Genomic DNA, 17,954 nt, shown 5'->3' with positions numbered 1-17,954 from the left:
ATGACGGTGAAATGAGAGGAAAGCACATACGTAGTAATGAAAACAGATTCAGCAAAATGAGGCCCGCTAAAACTAGATAGCAGAGGATACAAAAGTGAACTGCGCGGTCAGCGAAAAACCCTACAAAAAACCATCCTGAAATTACCTGAACTCATGTGCCAACTCATGGAACATGAGGAGTAATATCAGCCCACTAGAGCAACCAGCAACAAGGAATCACATAACTGCAAGCTGGACTAAAACAAAAATAAAGCAAAACGTGGAACAGGAAAATCAAAAACTTAGCTTGTCCTGAAGATTACAGAAGCGGAAAGCATAGGTAACAAGACACACTGATTACATTGATCGCCGGCGAGGAAATGACAAGAAAGCCAGGTTAAATAGGAAACTCCCATATCCTGATAGAACAGGTGGACACCAGAGACCGCAGAGAACACAAGTCACCCAGTACCATCTGTAACCACCAGAGGGAGCCCAAAAACAGAATCCACAACAGAGACCGTGCAGACAGCCATAAACGGCGCTGCAAGGCCCAAAAACCCTCCTCTAGGTTATCCTATGTAGTGTTTTTCCACTATTTAGCTGGAGACGGGTGGAAAGACACTAATAGGAAATTTTTGCAAAAATTTTCAGCAGGCTGCACTATTTGAAAAAAAGGAAAATTTTTTTCACGGTATGAGGCAGTAACGCACCCTGAGCTGAATCCAACCGGCTGTGGCTGCACACAGACTACAGGGCGAGCTGCGCTGACACGGAGACCGTGCAGACAGCCGTAAACGGCGCTGCAAGGCCCAAAAAACCCCCTCTAGGTTATCCTATGTAGTGTTTTTCCACAATTTAGCTGGAGACGGGTGGAAAAACACTAATAGGAAATTTGAGAAAAAATGTGCAGCAGGCTGCACTATGAGCAAAAAAGGACAATGGATAGAACTGTGTGAGGCAGTGTGAACCCCCCCGAGCTGAATACAACCAGGTATATGGCTGCACACAGACTACAGAGTGAGCTGCACACACACACACACACACACACACACACAGAGACCTTGCAGAACGCTGTTAAAACAGCGCTGCAAGGCAAGAGCAAGGTGAACAGTGAACAATACACAGCGTTTTGCTAAATTAGCCTTGGGAAAGCAAAATAAAGCAACTAGCTATCTCAACTGGCCCTCAGTTAGAACACAGCGTCCTGTCCCTAACTGAAATCACAGCAGAGTGAGCGCAAAATGGCGGCAGCGTTTTTTATAGTGCAGAGTGACATCATTTCAGCAGCCAATCACAGCCTTGCCAATACTTACATGCCCACCATGCTAAACAGGATGTGCCCACACTTCCATTCATTCCTCATTGGCTGCTGCGTGCAGTTTGAATTCTGGGAACTTCCGATTCCGGTATCCGATACGCGGGAAGTATCGGAATTCGGTATCGGAATTCCGATGCCGCAAATATCGGCCGATACCCGATACTTGCGGTATTGGAATGCTCAACACTAACTGCTGGTTGTTCTGGTGATGTATTCTTGTGGTGTTATTGGTTCTGATCCTGCACATATGTAACAATCCATAACTTGTAAAATTAATAATAATAATAATTTTTATTTATATAGCGCCAACATATTCCGCAGCACTTTACAATTAAGCGGGGACATGTACAAACAATAAATTCGGTACGAGTTAAGACAATTTAAACAGTGACATTAGGGGTGAGGTCCCTGCTTGCAAGCTTACAATCTACAAGGAAATGGGGGGACACAATAGGTGAAAAGTGATTGTTATTTAAGGTCTGGCAATTATAATAAATAGGGATTTTCATACAAAGCTGCATGATCCGGTCATCAGCCCGTGTGTTTAAGTGCAATAGTCGAGTATCAAGTGCTGTTATGTGTGTAACGAGGTCTACCAAGCTGGGGTACCTCTTTCAGTACCACCACGTGTTTCAGGAGGTTCACTCTGCTTTGTCTGGAGTCTGAATGAAGGACGCTGGCTGGAATTGCTTGGTTACATGGGCGCATATAAAAGATCACTGCTTCTCTACGTTTCCCAGTCTGACAACACTTTACTCACAGGACACAGAATATATCACACAGATACAGAGGGCAGGCCAATAGAAAAGCGGCAGGCCAGCCATACTTTACAATAGCCGCAGGTGGCCGGAGCCTGCCGATATTTACTGTGGGAATTACAAAGGTGGGGGGCGGACAAAAGGGGAATATCGTGTCCCCTCTGCCCAGGGGCGCAGCCTGTGGGCTGATGCATTAGGGACATGCATCTCACATGGAACCTATTATACATACATATATAACTGCACAACATATTCTGGGTGCTGAGTGGTTCCATAACACGTAACAATGTGTATGGAGGGTGTGGAGACAGATGAATAGTAGGGTGCAGATTCAGAGTAATATTTGGAAGGAGGGAACAGGGCAAAGTTAGTTTACTGAGTAGTTGATGTGGTAGGCTTGTTTGAAGAGATGGGTTTTCAAAGCGCGCTTGAATAGGTCAGGGCTAGGTATTAGTCTGATCGTCTGGGCTGGCGCAGCACGAGAGAAGTCTTGGAGACGGAGGTGTGTGGTTCGGATAACAAGGGATGTTAGTCTTAGGTCATTTGTAGAACGGAGGGCACGTGTAGGGCGATAGACAGAGATGAGAGAGGAGATATAAGGTGGTGCAGAACTGTGGAGAGCTTTGTGGGTGAGAAAGATGAGTTTATACTGGACCCTGTAGCGAATGGGTAGCCAATGTAATGACTGGCACAAGATGGAGGCATCGGTGAAGCGGCAGGACAGAAATATGACTCTGGCTGCAGCATTCAAGATGGATTGGAGAGGAAAAAGTTTGGTAAGAGGGAGACCGATCAGAAGAGAGTTGCAGTAGTCAGACAGGAATGAATAAGAGCGACATTAAGAGTCTTAGCAGTTTCAATGGTGAGAAAAAGTAAAATTACATGATACATGGTCATTTTTAGTAAAGTATTGTGATGTCTGCCAAGTTAAGGGTTACTACTTTTGTATTTACAAGCATTAAAGGGGTTGTCACAGTTTGGGATGAGTTTGCCATCATTAGGGCTTTTATTTTGGGGACAATTTGGCATTTTCATTTATACCATTTTTTCACATATGACTTTTTGATAGCTTTTATTAAATTTTTTGTGTGTCAGGTTGATGAAAAAGAGACATTTTTGCCGTGTTTTAAATTTTTTTATGGTGTTTGCCACATGGAATAAACAACATGACAGTTTTATAGTCTGGGTTGCTCCGGACGTGATTATACCAATTATGTGTACTTAGTTTTGTTGTAACAGAAAAGCTGCGTTTTTAGTGGTGAATCAGCTTTTCGTGATTTATGTGCATTTTTGAATGTTTTTTTTTAAAACTTTTTTACACATTTTGTTTAACTTCCTTTTTTACTTTTTAACTTAGTCGCACTGTGGGAATATTTTTTACTTTGATCTTTGGTTTCATGCAGTGCAGTAGTCAAGTACTTCAGTGGCTGAGACCTGTCAGTTCTTTACTGCTTATAGCTGAGTCTAATAAGCGACCATACCCTGAGCTCATCAGATTACCTTAGGGTGACATGGCAACTATTGACAACTGCGATTACGATCGCGGGGTGACAATAGTATTAAGGGGATGTTTTAACTTCCTTTTAACCACTTAGATGACTCTGTCGTGATTGATTTAAAGGGTTAGTCGGCTTTGATTGGTCCCAAAACCATTCAGGGCCGATGCCGCAGGGTATATACAGCTATCACCCCTGGGATGTTTTCTTGCTGGGGGGGGCACTGTACACTTCTTATTCCTCAGTGCCATTTTTTCACACTTTTTCTACAATATGCTGCCAATAAGATGATGTTCTGTTGACATAGACCATTCATCAGCTTATCTAGAAAGGCTAGTAAATGATTGACGGTCATTTAACCATTGTGATTGACAGGTGTAAATGGGCCATTTCTCTTTTGAGTGCTCCCTGTGTAATTATGCAGTAGTATTGGCTTGATTTTGCTTTAATTTCTGCACTGCTATCTTGTCGTACATAAGGATTTGGACATGCAATGGCAAATTAGTGACAATTATGACATTTGTATTCGTTGACCTGTTTTTAAAAATATGTTGCCCTGACTTACAGTCATGTCGGAAAGTTTTGGCACCCTTGAAATTGTTGCAGAGAATGAAGTTTTTATCCCAGAAAATCATTACAATTACACGTTTTGTAATACACATGTTTATTTCCTTTGTGTGTATTGGAATAGCACAAAAAACAGAGAATAAAAGGCAAATTGGACATAATTTCACAGAAACCCCCAAAATGGGCCTGTTAAAATTGTTGCCACCCTCAACTTAATATTTGGTTGCACACCCTTTGAAATAAATAACTGTAATCAATCGCTTGATGTAACCATTACGAAGCTTCTTACACCTCTCAACTGGAATTTTGGACCACTCTTCTTTTGCAAACTGCTTCAGGTCTCTCATATTTGAAGGGTGCCTTCTCTCAACAGCAATTTTCAGATCGCTCCACAGGTGTTCAATGGGATTTAGATCCGGACTCATTGCTGGCCAAGTCAGAACTCCCCAGGGCTTTGGTTCTCTCTATTTCTGGGTGCTTACCGAAGTATTATTGGGATCATTGTCCAGCTGGAAGACCCAAGACCTAGGATGCAAACTTGGCTTTTTGACACTGGACCCTACATTGTGACCCAAAATCCTTTGGTAATCTTCAGATTTCATGATGCCTTTGCACACAATCAAAGCACCCAGTACCAGAGGCAACAAAACAACCCCAAAACATATTTGAACATCCACCATATTTGACAGTATGTTCTTTTATTTGTAGGCCTCATTCTATTTGCAGTAAACACTGGAATAATGTGCTATATCAAAAAGCTCTATCTTGGTTTTATCTGTCCACAAGATACTTTCCCAGAAGCATTTTGGCTTACTCACGTACATTTTGGCAAACTGCACGCTAGCTTTTTTATGTCTCTGTGTCAGCAGTGAGATCCTCCTGGATCTCCTGCCATAGCATTTCATTTAATTCAAATGTCAATGGATAGTTTGTGCTGACATTGATGCACCCAGAGCCTGCAGGACAGATTGAGTTTCTTTGGAATTTGATTGTGACTGCTTATCCACCATCTAGACTATCCTACTATCCATGGGTTGTAAACTTCTTGATCATGTTGCGCCCAATGGACAAAGGAGCATCAATATCTCTGGAGATGGACTTGTAACCTTGAGATTGTTGATATTTTTTAACAATTTTGGTTGTGAAGTCCTCAGACAATCTTCTCCTATTTCTGTTCTCCATGCTTTTTGTTACACACACAGACATACAATGCAAAGACTGAGCAAATTTCTTCCCTTTTTATCTGGTTTGATTTTCATATTACCCACACCTGCTACTTGCCACAGGTGAGTTTGAATGAGCATCGCATGCTTGAAACAAAGATGCCAACAATTTTGTCCTGCCTATTTTGGGGGTTTTGGGGGTTTTGTGTGAAATTATGTCCAATTTGCCTTTTTTTCTTGGTTTGTTTATGTTGTTCCAATACACACAAAGGAAATAAACTTGTTGATAAACTTGTTTATAAAAAACATGAGTAATTAAATTAATTTTCTGAGAGAAATAATTCATTTTTTGGAACATTTTCAAAGGTGACAACACTTTCAACCATGAATGTATAGTATAAAAGAACCACATATCTGTATTTCTCAGCTTACCCCATGGGACTTGGTCTGTGCCTGCTAGCTGTAGCTGAGAATGCTGAACTTTCTTCACATTATCGCAAAGTCTATTCAAGTATTTATAATCCACCACATTCCCAAAGGTCAATTTCTAGCTTAGTAGGTCAACAGGCAAATAGGAATATTGAGAAGGATATTGAGATTGGTATATGACCTTTGGTAATGGTTGTGTATGAGCTGCATTGCATGAATTCCACACTCAATATGTCAGTGAGACTTCAACAGCCTCATTATGTCTTAGAATAGATTCTTTAAATATAAAGATTATGGTCAGTAATCAGACACCGAAGAAGGTGCAAATGGTTTTATGTGGGAAAATGCAATTTGAGTAATATTGAATAATAATATTAAACAAACAACTAGACTATGACTTCCTTGCAATTTAGTGAAAATATAAATAAAAGGTAGGTGATAGAGATGAGTGAGCACTAAAGTCCTCGGATGTCCATTACTTGAACCAAGTAATTCCTAATCCTCGAATGATTGTTTCGAGTAATGAGTATAATGGGAGTCAATGGGAAATCTGAGAATTTTTTCAGCAGACTCTACCAGTAGGTCAGTGGGGCAGTGAAAATGTTGAAATGGATGGAAAAAGTGCTAATTTGGAGGAGAACAGCATGGGGAAGGCTCCTGGAAGCATCTCTAACTCTATGATTGTTGCAATAATGGTGTCCCACTTTACTCCACTTTAAGGACTGACAATGAAACATTCAAAATTGACAAGTTGGAGCTTACAGGAAAAAATATGTTAAGAAACCTTCTTTACTGTATAATGACTTGTATATAAGACAAAATTTAAGAAGGATTTAAACAAAAAATAATTTAACCCCCACTCTCCCTTATCCTCCCTTCTTTCGAGGTTCACTCTGTCCGTATCTACTCTCCCTCTAATCTCGAAATGGCTGTCATATACCGACCATCGGGCTCAGCCACTGCCTTCATTGACCAATTCTCCACCTGGCTTCTTCACTTTCTCTCTGCTGACATCCCCACCATCATAATGGGTGACTTTAATATCCCTACTGACACCCACCAGCCCGCGGCCTCCAAGTTCCTGGCCCTTACTTCATCCTTTGGACTTACTCAGTGGTCCTCCACAGCCACCCACACAGACGGACATACACTAGTCCTCATGTTCACCCACCTCTGTTCCTTATCTAATCTCACAACCTCTCCCTTCCCCTTATCTGACCACCATCTACTCACCTCATTCTTGTCCTCACCGGCCCTCCATGTCCAGCCACTACCACATCCTCGCAGAAACCTCGCACACCTAGACATTCACAGACTCTCAGACTCTCTTCTACCCCTGTCCTCCATATCTTCACTCCACGACATGGACAGTGCCACCGCTTTCTATAATTCCACCCTCACATCAGCCATAGACTCAGTCGCCCCTCTCATGCATGGGAAAGTGCGACAAATCAATAGGCAACCCTGGCATAACAATCTAAAAAAAACCGTCGACAAGCATCCAGGGTCGTGGAGCGGCGTTGGAAGAAAACACGCCTGCCAGACTACTTCACTGCTTTCAAACAAGCTACACTTGCCTTCAAATTAGCTTAGCCCTCACCTCTGCTAAACAGACCAATTTCACAAACCTTGTATTTTCATTATTCTACAACCCAAAACAACTGTTCAGCACATTTAACTCTCTCCTCCGTCCACCACTGCCACCTCCAACTCCCCTCATCTCTTCCGAGGATTTTGCCACCTACTTCAAAAGCAAGATCTACCAAACAAGGCAAACCTTTGCTGTTCCACCACCCAAACCACTCCATATACCAGACCTCTGCCCTTCCCTAATAACCTCCCTCTCCATCATCACTGAAGGAGAGCATACTCACCTTTCGGAATCACACCTCACCACCTGTGCACTTGACCCCATCCCTTCCCACCTGCTCCTCAACCTCACTAACATGCTTATTCCAGACCTAACCGATTTCTTCAAGCTATCGATATCTTCTGGTACCTTTCCCTCTGCCTTCAAACATGCCACCATCACACCCATCCTCAAAAAAACTAACCTTGACCCAACTGCAATGCCCAGCTATCGCCCCATATCACTGCTCCCATTGGCTTCAAAACTCCTTGAGCAGCATGTTCATGCTCAACTTTCCTCCCACCTCTCATCTATCTCTTTCCTTGGCAACCTCCAATCTGGCTTCCACCCCCACCACTCCATCGAAACTGCCCTGGCCAAAGTTACTAATGACTAACAGCCAAAACTAACAGACAGTTCTCCATCGTCCTCCTTCTCGACCTGTCCTCTGCCTTCGACATAGTCCACCACTGCCTGCTGCTATAGATTCTTTCTTCCCTTGGCATCAAAGACCTTGCCCTGTCCTGGATTGCCCCATACCTTTCTGACCACACATTTAGGGTTTCCCACTCCCACACTACCTCCTCATTCCCCTTCTCTCTGTTGGAGTCCCTCAAGGCTCTGTCCTAGGGCCCCTACTTTTTTCCATCTATACCCTTGACCTAGGAAAACTCATAAAGTCCCATGGCTTCCAGTACCACCTGTATGCGGACGACACTCAGATCTAACTCTCTGGCCCAGATGTCACCTCTCTGCTGGTCAGAATCCCGGAGTGTCTATCAGCCATATCCTCCTTCTCCACCTCTCGCTTCCTAAAACTCAATGTAGACAAAACCGAACTCATCACCTTTCCCCCATCTCGCGTATCCCCCTACTTGATCTGTCTATTACGGTAAACAGCATCACGCTCTCTCCCGCACCCGAAATCCGCTGCCTTGGGGTAACTCTCGACTCTGCCCTGTCCTTTCAACCACACATCCAAACTCTTGCCACCTCCTGGCGCCTCCAACTCAAAAATATGGCCAGAATCCTTCCCTTCCTCAGCCCACAATCTACTAAAACTATCATCCACAACCTGTCCCCTCCCTATATCTCTGAACTAAGCTCCCAATACTTTCCCTCATGTAATCTTCGATCCTCCCAAGACCTTCTACTCTCCTCCACACTTATTCATTCCTCACACAACCGCCTCCAAGATTTCTCCTGAATACCCCCATCCTCTGGAATTCCATGCCTCAACACGTCCGATTATCCACCACCCTCGGATCCTTCAGACAGAAGGATTTGCGTTTAGTTGGACAATCATTTATTTTTCAACAGGACAATGAACCCACACACACCTCCAGGCTGTGTAAGGACTATTTGACCAAGAAGGAGAGTGATGGGGTGCTACGCCAGATGACCTGGCCTCCACAGTCACCAGACCTGAACCCAATCGAGATGGTTTGGGGTGAGGTGGACCGCAGAGTGAAGGCAAAAGGGCCAACAAGTGCTAAGCATCTCTGGGAACTCCTTCAAGATTGTTGGAAGACCATTTCCGGTGACTACCTCATGAAGCTCATCAAGAGAATGCCAAGAGTGTGCAAAGCAGTCATCAAAGCAAAAGGTGGCTACTTTGAAGGACCTAGAATATAAGACATATTTTCAATTGTTTCACACTTTTTTGTTAAGTATATAAGTCCACATGTGTTAATTCATAGTTTTGATGCCTTCAGTGTGAATTTACAATTTTCATAGTCATGAAAAAACAGAAAAATCTTTCAATGAGAAGGTGTGTCCAAACTTTTGGTCTGTACTGTATATATATATCTCTCTATATACTGTATAACTGCCTAAGGGGTACTTCCATCTGTTTGTCTGTCTTCAACTTCCGTAACAGACATCCTGGGTCCCTGATTGGTTACGGCCGGCCCAGCCACGACCAATCAGCAAGATTGGGGCGGGATTTGAACACTGCTTCACTTTTTACTATTGATGCTGCCTATGCAGCATCAAGAGTAAAAACATAGAATGATAAAAATAATTAAAAAAAACAAACATTATATTCTCACCTTTCGAAGTCCGCCGTCGTCCGCCTCAGTCTTTCCCACTCCTCGCGCTCTGGTCCCAAGAATCCATTGCGGCACTGACTCGAGATCACGTAGCGGTCTCGCGAGATGATGACGTGGCGGTCTCGTGAGACAGCTACATGATCTCGACTCATTGCCGCAATGCATTCTTAGAACCAGAATGCGAGGAGCATCGGTAATGGCCTCGGCTGGATCCCGGGGCTGACGGAAGGTATATAACTATTTTTTATTTTAATTATTTTTTTAACCCCTTAATCCCATAAGACGTACTATCCCGTCGAGGTGGGGTGGGCTTTAATTCCCACCGACGGGATAGTACGTCATAGGCGATCGGCCGCGCTCACGGGGGGAGCGCGGCCGATCGCGGCCGGGTGTCAGCTGCCTATCGCAGCTGACATCCGGCACTATGTGCCAGGAGCGGCCACGGACCGCCCCCGGCACATGATCGCGATGTGCCAGCGGTATAGGGAAGCATCGCGCAGGGAGGGGGCTCCCTGCGGGCTTCCCTGAGCCCCCCGCAGCAACGCGATGTGATCGCGTTGCTGTGAGGGTCTCCTACCTCCTTCCTCCTTGCTGGACCCGGATCCAAGATGGCCGCGGCATCCGCGTCCTGCAGAGAGGGAAGTGGCTTACCAAGTGCCTGCTCAGAGCAGGCACTTGGTAACACTGTACTGCTCTCAGACAGATCGGTGATCTGTCAGAGTGCTGTGCAAACTGGCAGATCACCGATCTGTACTGTCCCCCCCTGGGACAAAGTAAAAAAGTAAAAAAAAATTTTTTCCAAATGTGTAAAAAAAAATTAAAAAAAAATTCCTAAATAATGAAAAAAAATTAAAAATATTATTCCCATAAATACATTTCTTTATCTAAATAATAATAAAAAACAATAAAAGTACACATAATTAGTATTGCCGCGTCCATAACGACCCGACCTATAAAACTGGCCCACTAGTTAACCCCTTCAGTAAACACCGTAAGGAAAAAAAAAAAAACGAGGCAAAAAACAACGCTTTATTATCACATCGCCGAACAAAAAGTAGAATAACACGCGATCAAAAAGACAGATATAAATAACCATGTTACCGCTGAAAGTGTCATCTTGTCCCGCAAAAAACGAGCCGCCATACAGCATCATCAGCAAAAAATAAAAAAGTTATAGTCCTGAGAATAAAGCGATGCAAAAATAATTATTTTTTCTATAAAATAGTTTTTATCGTATAAAAGCGCCAAAACATAAAAAAATGATTTAAATGAGGTATCGCTGTAATAGTACTGACCCGAAGACTAAAACTGCTTTATCAAGTTTACCAAACGCGGAACGGTATAAACGCCTCCCCCAAAAGAAATTCATGAATAGCTGGTTTTTGGTCATTCTGCCTCACAAAAATCGTAATAAAAAGCGATCAAAAAATGTCACGAGCCCGAAAATGTTACCAATAAAAACGTCAACTCGTCCCGCAAAAAACAAGACCTCACATGACTCTGTGGACCAAAATATGGAAAAATTATAGCTCTCAAAATGTGGTAACGCAAAAAATATTTTTTGCAATAAAAAGCGTTTTCAGTGTGTGACCGCTGCCAATCATAAAAATCCGCTAAAAAACCCGCTATAAAAGTAAATCAAACCCCCCTTCATCACCCCCCTAGTTAGGGAAAAATAAAAAAAATGTATTTATTTCCATTTTCCCATTAGGGTTAGGGCTAGGGTTAGGGCTAGGGTTAGGGCTAGGGTTAGGGTTAGGGCTAGGGTTTCGGTTAGGGCTAGGGTTAGGGTTAGGGCTAGGGTTAGGGCTAGGGTTAGGGTTAGGGTTAGGGCTAGGGTTAGGGCTAGGGTTAGGGCCACAGTTAGGGTTGGGGCTAAAGTTAGGGTTAGGGTTGGGGCTAAAGTTACGGTTAGGGTTTAGATTACATTTACAGTTGGGAATAGGGTTGGGATTAGGGGTGTGTCAGGGTTAGAGGTGTGGTTAGGGTTACTGCTGGGATTAGGGTTAGGGGTGTGTTTGGATTAGGGTTTCAGTTATAATTGAGGGGTTTCCACTGTTTAGGCACATCAGGGGCTCTCCAAACGCGACATGGCGTCCGATCTCAATTCCAGCCAATTCTGCGTTGAAAAAGTAAAACAGTGCTCCTTCCCTTCCGAGCTCACCCGTGTGCCCAAACAGGGGTTTACCCCAACATATGGGGTATCAGCGTACTCAGGACAATTAGTACAACAACTTTTGGGGTCCAATTTCTCCTGTTACCCTTGGGAAAATACAAAACTGGGGGCTAAAAAATATTTTTTGTGGGAAAAAAAATGATTTTTTATTTTCAAGGCTCTGCGTTATAAACTGTAGTGAAACACTTGGGGGTTCAAAGTTCTCACAACACATCTAGATGAGTTCCCTGGGGGTCTAGTTTCCAATATGGGGTCACTTGTGGGGGGTTTCTACTGTTTAGGTACATTAGGGGCTCTGCAAATGCAATGTGACACCTGCAGACCATTCCATCTAAGTCTGCATTCCAAATGGCGCTCCTTCCCTTCCGAGCCCTCCCCACATATGGGGTATCAGCGCACTCAGGACAAATTGGACAACAACTTTTGGGGTCGAATTTCTCCTCTTACCCTCGGGAAAATACAAAAGTGGGGGCTAAAAAATAATTTTGGGGGGTAAATTTTTTATTTTTATTTTCACGGCTCTGCGTTACAAACTGTAGTGAAACACTTGGGCTTTCAAAGCTCTCACAACACATCTAGATTAGTTCCTTAGGGGGTCTACTTTCCAAAATGGTGTCACTTGTGGGGGGTAATTTTTGTGAAAAAATATGATTTTTTATTTTTACGGTTCTGCATTATAAACTTCTGTGAAACACTTGGTGGGTCAAAGTGCTCACCACACCTCTAGATAAGTTTCTTAGGGGGTCTACTTTCCAAAATGGTGTCACTTGTGGGGGGTTTCAATGTTTAGGCACATCATTGGCTCTCCAAACGCAACATGGTGTCCCATCTCAATTCCTGTCAATTTTGCATTGAAAAGTCAAACGGCGCGCCTTCCCTTCCGAGCTCTCCCATTCGCCCAAACAGTGGTTTACCCCCACATATGGGGTATCAGCGTACTCAGGACAAATTGTACAACAACTTTTGGGGTCCAATTTCGTCTCTTACCCTTGGGAAAATAAAAAATTGGGGGCGAAAAGATAATTTTTGTGAAAAAAAGGTAAATGTCCATTTTTATTTAAACATTCCAAAAATTCCTGTGAAGCACCAAAAGGGTTAATAAACTTCTTGAATATGGTTTTGAGCACCTTGAGGGGTGCAGTTTTTAGAATGGTGTCACACTTGGGTATTTTCTATCATATAGACCCCTCAAAATGACTTCAAATGAGATGTGGTCCCTAAAAAAAAAATGGTGTTGTAAAAATAAGAAATTGCTGGTCAACTTTTAAGCCTTATAAATCTCTAACAAAAAAAATTTTGGTTCCAAAATTGTGCTGATGTAAAGTAAACATGTGGGAAATGTTACTTATTAAGTATTTTGTGTGACATATCTCTGTGATTTAATTGCATAAAAGTTGGAAAATTGCGAAGTTTTCATAATTTTCGCCAAATTTCCATTTTTTTCACAAACAAACGCAGGTACTATCAAAGAATTTTTACCACTATCATGAAGTACAATAGGTCCCGAGAAAACAATGTCAGAATCACTGGGATCTGTTGAAGCGTTCCATAGTTATAACCTCATAAAAGGACAGTGGTCAGAATTGTAAAAATTGGCCCGGTCATTAACGTGCAAACCACCCTTGGGGCTTAAGGGGTTAACATGGATATGGTGCCCACACTGCTATATACTACGTGGGCTGTGTTATATACTGCGTGGGCTGTGTTATATACTATGTGGGCTGTGTTATATACTGCGTGGGCTGTGTTATATACTTCGTGGACTGTGTTATATACTGCGTGGGCTGTGTTATATACTGCGTGGGCTGTGTTATATACTGCGTGGGCTGTGTTATATACTGCGTGGGCTGTGTTATATACTACGTGGGCTGTGTTATATACTGTATGGGCTGTGTTATATGCTGCATGGTCTGTGTTATATACTGCGTGGGCTGTTATATACTTCATGGGCTGTTTTATATACTGCATGTCTGTGCAATAGCTACATGGGCTGTGTTATATACTACATGGGCTGTGTTATATACTGCGTGGGCTGTTGTATACTGTGTGGGCTGTGTTATATACTGCATGGCTGTGCAATACACTACGTGGCCTGTGTTATATACTACATGGCCGCAATGCATTCTTAGGACCAGAGCGCGAGGAGCATCGGTAATGGCCTCGGCTGGATCTGGGGGCTGACGGAAGGAATATAACTATTTTTTATTTTAATTATTTTTTTAACATGGATATGGTGCCCACACTGCTATATAATACGTGGGCTGTGTTATATACTGCATGGGCTGTGTTATATACTGCGTGGGCTGTGTTATATACTGTTAGGGCTAGCGGAATGCACCGAGTAATAGGTAGGTAGCTACAAGGTGCGTTCGCAGCCCGGCGTCCACCGTGCAGAGATATCTGCTGCTAAGTAATGGTGGATGGACTCTGAGCTCACATGTGAGTTAAGCTTCACCCCGTGTGAACTGGTAGCGAACTCTGTTGTCTCACAGAGCCGCGCTGTACTAAACTAATACCCTAACTAGGGTTGTGCTTGCTCTAGAACTCTTCTGTGCTAACCGCACACATGAAGGAACCAGATGCTAAGCCAAGGCTAATTGCCCCCACTGACGCTAGCTGCCTGCCTGAGTGTACAGTCCCAATGCTAACAGCTTCACACCACATAAGAACAGAGTGGTATCGTATCCACTGGCATAAGCCAAAACACATTTGATACTAGCACATGGCCGTGCGGCCATGAGAGCCTTATATAGCTGCAGCAAGTAAAAGACCTTCCTAGGAGGACCAATGAGAGACTGCCATACCTGAGCATGTGACCCTAAATCTCCACTGAGAGATCTTGCCCTGGGCATGCTCAGTGTGTGCAAAGCAGGACTTAGTCCTAGCACCTACAGGACCTTCCTGAAAGAAGCAATGGACTTAGGTGCCGTATCTGACCATGTGACCCTCGATCTCCACTGAGAGATCTTACTCAGGGCATGCTCAGAACGAGAAAAGCAGGACTTAGTCCCAGAAGCGTCTGCTCGCTGCTGCCCAGCACTGACTTCAATGGCAGAAGCAGGAAAAGCAGCAGTAACTCTTTGTACAGAGTGGGACTGAGCAAGACGCTGGGACTGACGTCTCCGGTGATCAGGCTCCACTGCGGCAGGAGAAGAATGGGAGACCGCAGAGGAGATGGCCCGAGATTTCCTCTGTGCAGAGGCGGGAACTCGACCCCTAACATTACCCCCCTCCTAGGGCCCCCCTCCTTGGGCCTCGCTATGCTCGAAGGCGGCAATGAGCTGCAGAGCCCGAATGTGCTCAACAGGCTCCCAGGACCTATCCTCAGGACCGTAACCCTTCCAGTCCACCAAATAAAATTTTTTGCCACGTACCACCATGCACCCCAAAATAGCGTTCACCTCGAAATCGTCCATAGACGAACCCGATGTCCCGGCAGATGACTCAGAGAACTGGGACATGTATACGGGCTTAAGGAGGGACACATGAAAGGTGTCGGTGATACCTAGGCGTGGAGGAAGGGCTAGACGGTAGACCACAGGATTAACCTGTTCGAGGACCTTGAAGGGACCCAAGTAGCGAGGTGCAAACTTAGTGGACTCTACACGCAGCCTGATGTTACGGGTGGAGAGCCACACCAAATCGCCAGGAGCAAAGGTCGGGGCAGGGCGCCGATGTGCATCGGCGGAGGTCCTCATTCTCTCCTTGGAGGCCTGAATGGCATCCTGAGTGAGGTCCCAAATGTCCCGTGCCTCCACTGTCCAGTCTGCCACCCTGGAGTCAGCAGAGGACACGGGCATAGGCACAGGAACCCACGGATGCTGGCCGTAATTAAGGAGGAAAGGAGTCTGACCGGTGGAGTTGGCTACAGCGTTGTTAAGGGCAAACTCTGCCCACGGTAACAAGGATGCCCAGTCATCCTGCCTGGCAGAAACAAAATGTCATAAATATGTGACCAGAGTCTGATTGGCCCTCTCTACCAACCCATTTGTCTCGGGATGATATGCGGAAGAGAGATTTAACTCAATGCTGAGAAGACGACACAGCTCTCTCCAGAACTGAGACTCAAACTGGGGACCCCGGTCACTGACAATTTTGTCCGGCATGCCGTGTAGGCGGAAGATGTGTTTTATGAACAACACTGCCAAGGCCCGTGCAGAAGGTAACTGTGGAAGCGGCACAAAATGCACAATTTTCGAGAAATGATCGGTAATAACCCAAATGATGGTACAGCCATGAGACTTGGGCAAACCCACTAAAAAGTCCATCCTGACCATCTCCCAGGGCATGTCTGCCACCGACAAGGGATGGAGCAAGCCAGCTGGCCGTTGTCGAGGAGACTTATTTTTGGTGCGGGAGACACACGCCAGAACATAATCTCTGACATCTCGGAGCATATGTGGCCACCAGTACGTCCTCGCCAGCAGCTCAGATGTCCTCTTTGTGCCAAAGTGTCCACCCACCCTGGACGAATGAGCCCAAGAGAGAACCTCCGGTCGCAAATTTATGGGCACGAAAGTCTTGCCCGGAGGCACAGACTCTAGCGACACCGGAGCTACGGTTCTCAGGCTCTCAGAAGGGACAATAAGCCGAGGCTCTCCTTCCTCCTCCTCAGATGATACAACAGAGCGAGAAAGGCGTCAGCATGAATGTTCTTCTCCCCAGCGAGAATATGGAGGGTGAAGTGGAACCGAGAGAAGAACAAGGACCATCTGGCCTGGCGAGAATTTAGCCGCTGGGCTGTTTGCAAATATAGCAAATTTTTGTCGTCAGTGAAGACTTGAAAGGGAAAACGAGCCCCCTCCAAGAGATGTCTCCACTCCGAAAAGGCCAACTTCATCGCTAGCAACTCCCTGTCCCCGATGGAATAATTCTTCTCCGCTGGTGTGAAGGTCTTGGAGAAGAAGAAGCACAGATGCTTCTGACCTTGAGCATCCTTTTGGAAGAGGACTGCTCCTGCACCAACGGAAGAGGCATCCACTTCCACTATAAACGGCTTATCCCCATCGGGACGATGTAGAATGGGAGCGCTAGCAAAATGAGACTTAATAGAAGAAAAGGCCCTGGAGACCTCTTCAGACCACAATTTTGGGATTTGCTCCCATCTTGGTGAGGGCTACCAAGGGAGCTACCAAAGTTGAGAAGTGGGGAATGAACTGGCAGTAATAATTAATGAACCCCATAAAGCGCTGCACCGCCTTAAGAGAATGGGGCTCTTGCCAGTCCATCACAGCCTGTAGTTTGGCAGGATCCATAGCCAATCCCTGGGCGGAGATGATATAGCCCAGGAAAGGTAAAGACTCCTGCTCAAACATACACTTCTCCAACTTTGCATAAAGAGAGATTGCCCGTAGGAGGTCGAAGACTCTGCCAACATCTCTCCGGGGGGAGTCAATATCTGGAGAAAAGATGAGAATATCAAAGATAGACTACGACCAAAGTGGAAAGCATATCCTGGAAGATGTCGTTGACAAAGTCTTGGAAAACGGCTGGGGCATTACAGAGCCCGAAGGGCATCACCAGATGCTTATAGTGCCCATCTCTGGTGTTAAACGCCGTTTTCCATTCGTCCCTCTCACGGATGCGAATCAGATTGTAAGCACCCCGCAGATCTAGTTTAGTAAACACCCTTGCTCCCCGAAGCCTATCGAAGAGCTCAGATATCAAGGGCAAAGGATACTTATTCTGAACGGTGATGGCGTTAAGACCACTGTAGTCTATGCATGGACGCAGTTCTCCATTCTTCTTCTGCATGAAGAAGAACCCAGCCCCAGCAGGTGACACTGACTTCCTGATGAACCCTCTTGCCAGATTCTCTTGAATGTACCGAGACATTGCCTCCGTCCCCGGGAGAGATAACGGATAAACTCGACCCCGAGGAGGCTCAGCACCAGGCAAGAGATCAATAGGAAAGTCATAGGGGCGATGGGGCGGAAGGGTCTCTGCCGCCTTTTTGGAGAACACGTATGCATACGACCAATATTGCTTGGGGAGAGAGGATAGATCTGCGGGTACCTCTGTAGTAGCAACCTGAACGCACTCCCTCTGACACCTACCCCCACAAGATTCACCCTATTCCAGAATTCTGCCTGAGGACCACTCGATGTGAGGAGAGTGGTACCGTAGCCAAGGTATCCCCAACAGGACCTCATCAATTCCCTCAGG

This window comes from Ranitomeya imitator, chromosome 3, assembly GCF_032444005.1.
Source record: "Ranitomeya imitator isolate aRanImi1 chromosome 3, aRanImi1.pri, whole genome shotgun sequence".
In the NCBI taxonomy this organism is placed as follows: domain Eukaryota; kingdom Metazoa; phylum Chordata; class Amphibia; order Anura; family Dendrobatidae; genus Ranitomeya; species Ranitomeya imitator.
The sequence above is the reverse complement of the archived record's forward strand: the minus strand, read 5'-3'. Positions refer to the sequence as shown.